A 6,777-nucleotide genomic window follows, 5' to 3' on the forward strand; every position below is an offset into this window, starting at 1 on the left:
TGTCCTGTTGGGCGAGCAACAATACCCCAACAGAAAAAAAAAAAAAAAAAAAAAAACCTCTTCAAAAAGAGAAAAAAAAAGAAAATATACATGTTCACTAAAGAGACAGAGAAAGAGAGAATGCGAACAAAGAGAAATGGCGAAGGTATCCCTCAAGTGGGGCACTAGAGATGCAATCCCTTCTTCATTTCTCTATCCTATCAGGCTTTGGAGAATGCACACACATGTGTCCTGCATGTTCTTCAAGTCACAGGGTCTGGGAATCAAACCAGAGTTAGCTATGTAGAATCTTTCTTCCTTTAACCACTAAGATTTGGGTCACTCCTAAAATATTCCGACCTCTATCTTTTTCCAGGTATTTTGCCAAAAAGTGTTGAACTCATTTTCTTTTTACAGCACGGAGTTATTTAATTTAAGTAATTTTTCGATTCATATTTGTCAATAGTACTAGATCTAAAAATAGTGTCTTAAGACCTCCGGCTTGAGCAAAGTGAGCGTTGGAGCCAAGCCCCGCCGATGAGATTGATCACCAACTTGCAGCTCGACATCTTCGCCAACATGCTGGGCGTGTTGCTATTCTTACTTATCGTTCTCTGTCACTACATGGCCATCAACAATCCCAAGAAGCAGGAAAAGTGGCACTTTCTCCGCCCCAGGGTTCCAGGACATAAAATGAGGTGAGATGGAAGGTGTGAGGGGCCTTCACACTTCACTTCATTCCTTCTACCCATCACGACATACAAAGCAACTACACCTGGACTTTTCAAAACAACTTTTATTTCCTCAAAGTCTTCCTTAACCCTATGGAACAAGAAGCTGCCACTGAAGAGGGCCCAGTATAGGGGCTGCTTTCTTTTCTACTCCCACCCACCCAATATAAAAATATAGATTTTTTTTCCTGTGGAGAAAAAAAAAAAAGAATTTGGAAATAGGGACCAGTGAGTGCAGTGATGGTTGAAGCACTTTGACTCCCACATGACTGACCATAGTTCAAGTCCAGACCTGGAGGCTTGCTTCTCACTTTCTCTCATCAAATTAAAAAAAGAAGAGGAATAATAAAAAATTAAATTTAAAATGTGAAAAAAGTATTGTTTTTGTATGGTAAAATGTAATGCTAACCATAATGAAACAGAACTTGTTTGAACATTTTTTAAAATGGCAAAAATGGAAAAATGATTCCTAAATTCTTAATAGCTTCTATGACCTGATGAATGAGATAAATATGTCTTGCAAAATGAGAATTGGTTAGCAATAGAATCACACGAGCGTGCACGCAAACACACATACACACACACACACACACACACACACACACCGTACATAAAGGTGACTCTTAGAACTGGTCATTTTTGCCATTATGGGTAAAGGTATCCTTTTCTTCAGAGACTTGCATGTCCAGTCCGGATAGTAGGTGTATACTAAGAATGAGAGTAACCTTACTATCTTACTGCCCCTTCTGATTCCGTCCTGTCAGCTAAGGGTATTCTGCTTCAGCTGACTTTCATTCATGTAGTTGGTGATATTTGGTGATTTTTGCTATTGTGACTCTGTCTAGTAAGAGAAACTTATTATGTAGTGTTTCTGATATCAGTTTCATACACTAGAAGTTTGAAGGCTTCAATCCTGGAACATGGCAAATCATTCACCAAGATGATGCCATGCTGTAGTAATCTGTTGTTGGAGGCAATTGACATGAACAGCCATATCTTCATTTGGTTATTGCCATCTTATAGAGTCCATTGAGAATTTAGAAGTCCTTCCAGGGTTCCTTACCATAGTGACACTATGTATTTGAAAATCCCAAGACTAAATGTGGAATATTTTTAAAAATCTGTATTAGTAGAATCTGTACAGAAAAAAAGGCAAGACAAATGCTTATTCTTTGCCTTATTGACTTACTTTTAGAAAATGAGCTGGTATACAGAATAGTTGGCAAAGTTTTTAGTTGCATATGAGAGCAATTTCCATTATTTTCACGTATTTGAGCATTTATATTGCCTTTCTTGTAGATATTTTCTCTGGTGATCAAACACTGAGGAGGCAGTCTTTCTCCATAAAGAATGATTCCACCTGATATATGAAGAATAAATGATAGAATTTTAAAGATCACAATTTTCATAGTATTTATAAAATAACAGATCTCAGCAATGATTACCAGTAGCTGCTAGCATCACCCACACATAAAAGACAACCAGATATTATATATATCCTGATGAAAATTCAAAGGATTTCCTGTGAAGTATTCTTATATATAAAAGGAGACTGCATTGATTCAAAACCCTGTATTGATTCAGGGTGGAACTATACATTTAAAGAAAATAAATAAGACAGAGAAACATATTAGCATGTCAGCAAAACACAAGTGCTTCAACAAAATTCACAGCCTTTGCTGGGACTATCAGAGATCAAAACTATTTACATAACATTGTTTAGATATTATTTTCCTTTTTTGCTGTATCGGCATTTGCCTGTTGTTGACAAAACAATTAAGGTAAAATTGTTGCAACCTACTGCACATTAAGAAAGTGAAACCGAGACCAGCAGTTAGCGTAATGGCTGTCGCTGAACTCCCACGTAGTCGACTGCCTTTCGCATCCTGGACCTGGTGGATTGAAACTCACGCCGGGCGCGTGTGCATGCGTGCCCAAGATCCTGAGAGGAGAACGGAGAAAGGATTGTGGCATGGCCATCCCCCTTGGGGGGTGATTTCTCGCTTTCTGTCTCTCTGTCTCTCTCTCTCTCTGTCTGTCTGGTGGGCGTACGCGCCCTATAGCAAAAACCTCTCAAAAAAAAAAGAAAGAAAGTGAAACCCAGTTAGTGTCATTGTATTTGTTATTGCTTCACTCTCACAGTAAAAGGAAAACTAATTTAACTTAAGAAGGTCTTCAAAGGAAAATAATACTTGTTAATTTTACTGCCAATTATTCTTGAGTTTTAAATTTGTGTGTGTCAAAATTGGAAGTTGTATATGGTGTTACAATTCTCATGATACCTCACATGTATGTTTGTTTAAGTTGTGAGCTGAAATAGTTTACTTTTTTATAAAATACATTTTACATTTGACAGAAAAAACAAAAATCAAAGTCCGGTTGATCAGACTTGAGCATTTGGGAGATATTTAGCAAAAATGAGCAAAATAAAATATCAGTGGAAAGCAATAGTATTTGTTACTAATAATAAAAATCAGAAGTTATAAACAAAATACTACCAACACCACCTACAAAAGAAATGTGAGGGACCAGCAGTTAGCGTAATGGCTATGTCACTGGACTCCCATGTAGTCGACCGCGGTTTGAGTCCCAGACGCGGTGGCTTAACCTCATGGCAGGTGTGTGTGTGTGCGTGCCCAAGATCTCGAGAGGAGAATGGAGGAGAAGAGATTGTGGTGTGGCCATCCACCCTGGGGGGGTGATTTCTTGCTTTCTGTCTCTCTGTCTCTCTCTGTCTGTCTGGTGAGCGCACGCGCCTTATAGCAAAAACCTCTCAAAAAAAAAAAAAGAAAGAAAGAAATTTGAGAAATTTACATCCACCAAGACTTGGACAGCTTCTTGATATTTAAAGACTTTCTTAAGAGAATGACAATCATATTACTGAATATAATTTCTGTTATGTAAAGATATGTCTGGTCAATCCCTGACCAGCTGATTAAGGCAGTGGATCCCACATGGCCAACTAAACAGTTTAAGTCCTGGATTTGGCAGCTTGAAGAACATGTTGAGTGTGTGTGTGCATGCATGTCAAAAATCACAAAAGAAGAGAGAAGTGGTAGAAATGAGATTGCATCATGATCATTCCCATAGAGGATATTTTTTCACTCTTTTCCTTCTCTCTGTCTTTGGTGAGTGTGTGCATCCTGTGGCAAAGTAAAAAACAAAACAAAACAAAAACAAGCAATAATGCAATTGAACCTGTGCTGTCTTGCAAATCTTTATTTATTTTTTCAATTTAAAATTTTTATTATTACTATTATTATTTTACTGTACATGTTTAAAATTTTATTTTATATATCCAATCACTATGCATTGCTACAGCTTATAAAGTGAATTTACCCAACATGAATAGACTTCACACCAGTCCAGTTGAAGGTGTCATATACATTATCATCAACAGATAATCCTCCATTTCTGTGTCTCATAAAAGTCTTGCTTCTTAATTTTTCTCCTTGATTTCCTTCCTCTCTCCTCCTTCTCCCATGCTCTTCCAACACTGTTTCAAGTATCAATAGTCATTTCCCACACTTCTATATCCTCTAATCTTTCAGTTTCTGCCATAGTGTGGACAGTCAGTATATATTAAGTGGAGACATAATCACTGTACATTTTTACACTGCACAACATGTTTTTTCCCCCAACATTAATGTAGTGCATATTAGTCAAGTCAAAGACATTACCATGTACATTATCATCAGCAACTTTTTTGTTGTTGTTGTTCTATAAGGCACATGCAGTCACCAGGAAAAGAAAGAGAGAAAAAGGGAAAGTAAGAAAGTACCTCCTGGAGAATGGCTATGCCACAATACCTTCTCCATTCACCTCTTGGGATTTGGGGCATGCATGCACAGGTGCCCAGAATGTTCTTCAAGACATCAGGTCTGGGACTCTAACTGAACAGTCAGCCATATGGGATCCAGCCATTCTAACCACCACACCACAGACCAGTCCCTTTGCAATCTATTATTCAAGTAAGAATCTCCTAGGCTAGCTGCTATTGAAGAAGAGGTTAAGGACTCATGAAAAAGAGCAGAACCACACTAACTGAAATCAGCAATGATGAGTTAATTTCCATTAAGACTTAAGAAAACTGTGCAAGGCTAGCTATAATTAATCAAATCACACTCACTGAGGTTTGAATTGTTATGAAGTAATAATAACTAAAGAGAAACATATTAAACAAAGACCATGGGCACTGTCTAGATTCTAAGTTAAGAGGAGGGGGAGAGGAAGAAATAATAAAAATTGAAAACTTACAGAGCAATTAGGAAAATTTAAATATTGATTGTTTAATAAATTGAATAACAACTATTACTTTCATAAGTGATTTATAATATGCGTGGTTATGTTTATAAAATAAGATTTCCTCTCTTTTGTACATATATTTTCTGTAAGTTATGGATGAAAAGGTGAAGGGGCAGAGAAATTCTGTAAAAGTTATGGATGAAAAGGTGAAGGGGCAGAGAATCAGGTAAGCGTACAAGGACACCTCCTAGTGGTCAGGATTTGGCACCACGGTAGCTCAACTCGATCCCCATGGGAAAAGTACCGAGTTTACACCCTGGGACCTTCCTGACCATTCTAGGGTGTCTTCCTGTGATCTAGACCAACTGAGACTGAGGACGGATAGCCATGAAATGACCCTGTTGGAGTCTTTATCTCCTTCCCTCTCATTAATGAAAAAAAAAAAACTGTTTAAAATGGTAATCTTGGGGGGCTGGCAGGTGGCATGGTGATTAAGAGCACTGGATTCTCAACCGGCTGACTGTGGTTTGAGTCCCAGACCTGGTGGTTTGCTTTCTCATTTTCCTTCTCTCTCTCTCTCTCTCTCTCTCTCTCTCATTCTCTCTGTTGCTCTGCTCCTCTCTGGTCAAATCAAATAAGTAAATAAAATAGAATAATTATTTAAAAAAAAAAAAACTTCCCTCAAAAAAATAGAAAAAAAAGCAGTACTCATGAGTTGAACTACTGAAATAAATGCTGAGTATCTGGAAATTTGTTATATTATTTTTCTGTTTTGACTAATCTTGAAAAGTTCCATAATAAACATGTAAAACAAAAATTGTAGTAAAATAAATGAGAGGAATGGGAGAAAAGTTTTTTGGTTGAGGTAATAGAGGACTTAAAATATACAGATTAGCTACAGAAAAAGTAACTGAAATTATAAACAAGAGCTGAGGAAATGCAAACTCTCTTATGACAAGCATTTGGAAAAAATATATTATTTGTGAATTAAATACATATATTATTTTTTTCTTTAGAATTTTGTAATAGGATGTGTATGCTGACTGGAGGGAGACAAAGAGAGAGAGGGGAAGTGAGAGATCTCTGCCTGGGGAGGATGGCCACATTGCAATCTCTTCTTCCCTATTCTCTCAGGATTTGGATATGCGTGCATGCACACACAAACACACACACGGTGTGTTTTCAAACCACAAGGTGGGAGATTCAACCCCTAGAGTCAACCACATCGAATCCACAGCCTTAGCCACAGTGCCACCTCCTGACCCCTGGAAACACAAAGATTTTGAAAACTGAAATACATGCACTTATTTGCTAAACAAGTCACTTACTGGATTTGTGACTGAGTATTTAGCTTTCTGAGTCACAGTAAAACATTAGTAAAATGGAGATAATACAGTATATTTACAAAATAAATGTATGGATTAAATGAAATAGCACAACCAATATGTTTGTGGAAGATAGCACTTATTAAAAAGTTATCAATACTGGGACCAGCAGTTAGCGTAATGGCTATGTCACTGGACTCCCACGTAGTCGATCACGGTTCGCATCCCATACCCAGTGGCTTGAAACTCACGCCGGGCGCGTGTGTGTGCGTGCCCAGGATCCTGAAAGGAGAATGGGGGAAAAGGGATTGTGGCGTGGCCATCCCCTCTGGGGGAGTGGTTTCTCACTTTCTGTCTCTCTGTCTCTGTCTTTCTGGCGAGCGCACACGCCCTGTAGCAAAAACCTCTCAAAAAAAAAAAAAAAAAGTTATCAATACTGTCATAGAATCTGACCAGTAATGTCTGTAATATACACAGAGAAGTTAGCTTTCTATATT

Source organism: Tupaia chinensis, unplaced genomic scaffold, assembly GCF_000334495.1.
Source record: "Tupaia chinensis unplaced genomic scaffold, TupChi_1.0 Scaffold000658_1, whole genome shotgun sequence".
NCBI classification, from domain to species: domain Eukaryota; kingdom Metazoa; phylum Chordata; class Mammalia; order Scandentia; family Tupaiidae; genus Tupaia; species Tupaia belangeri.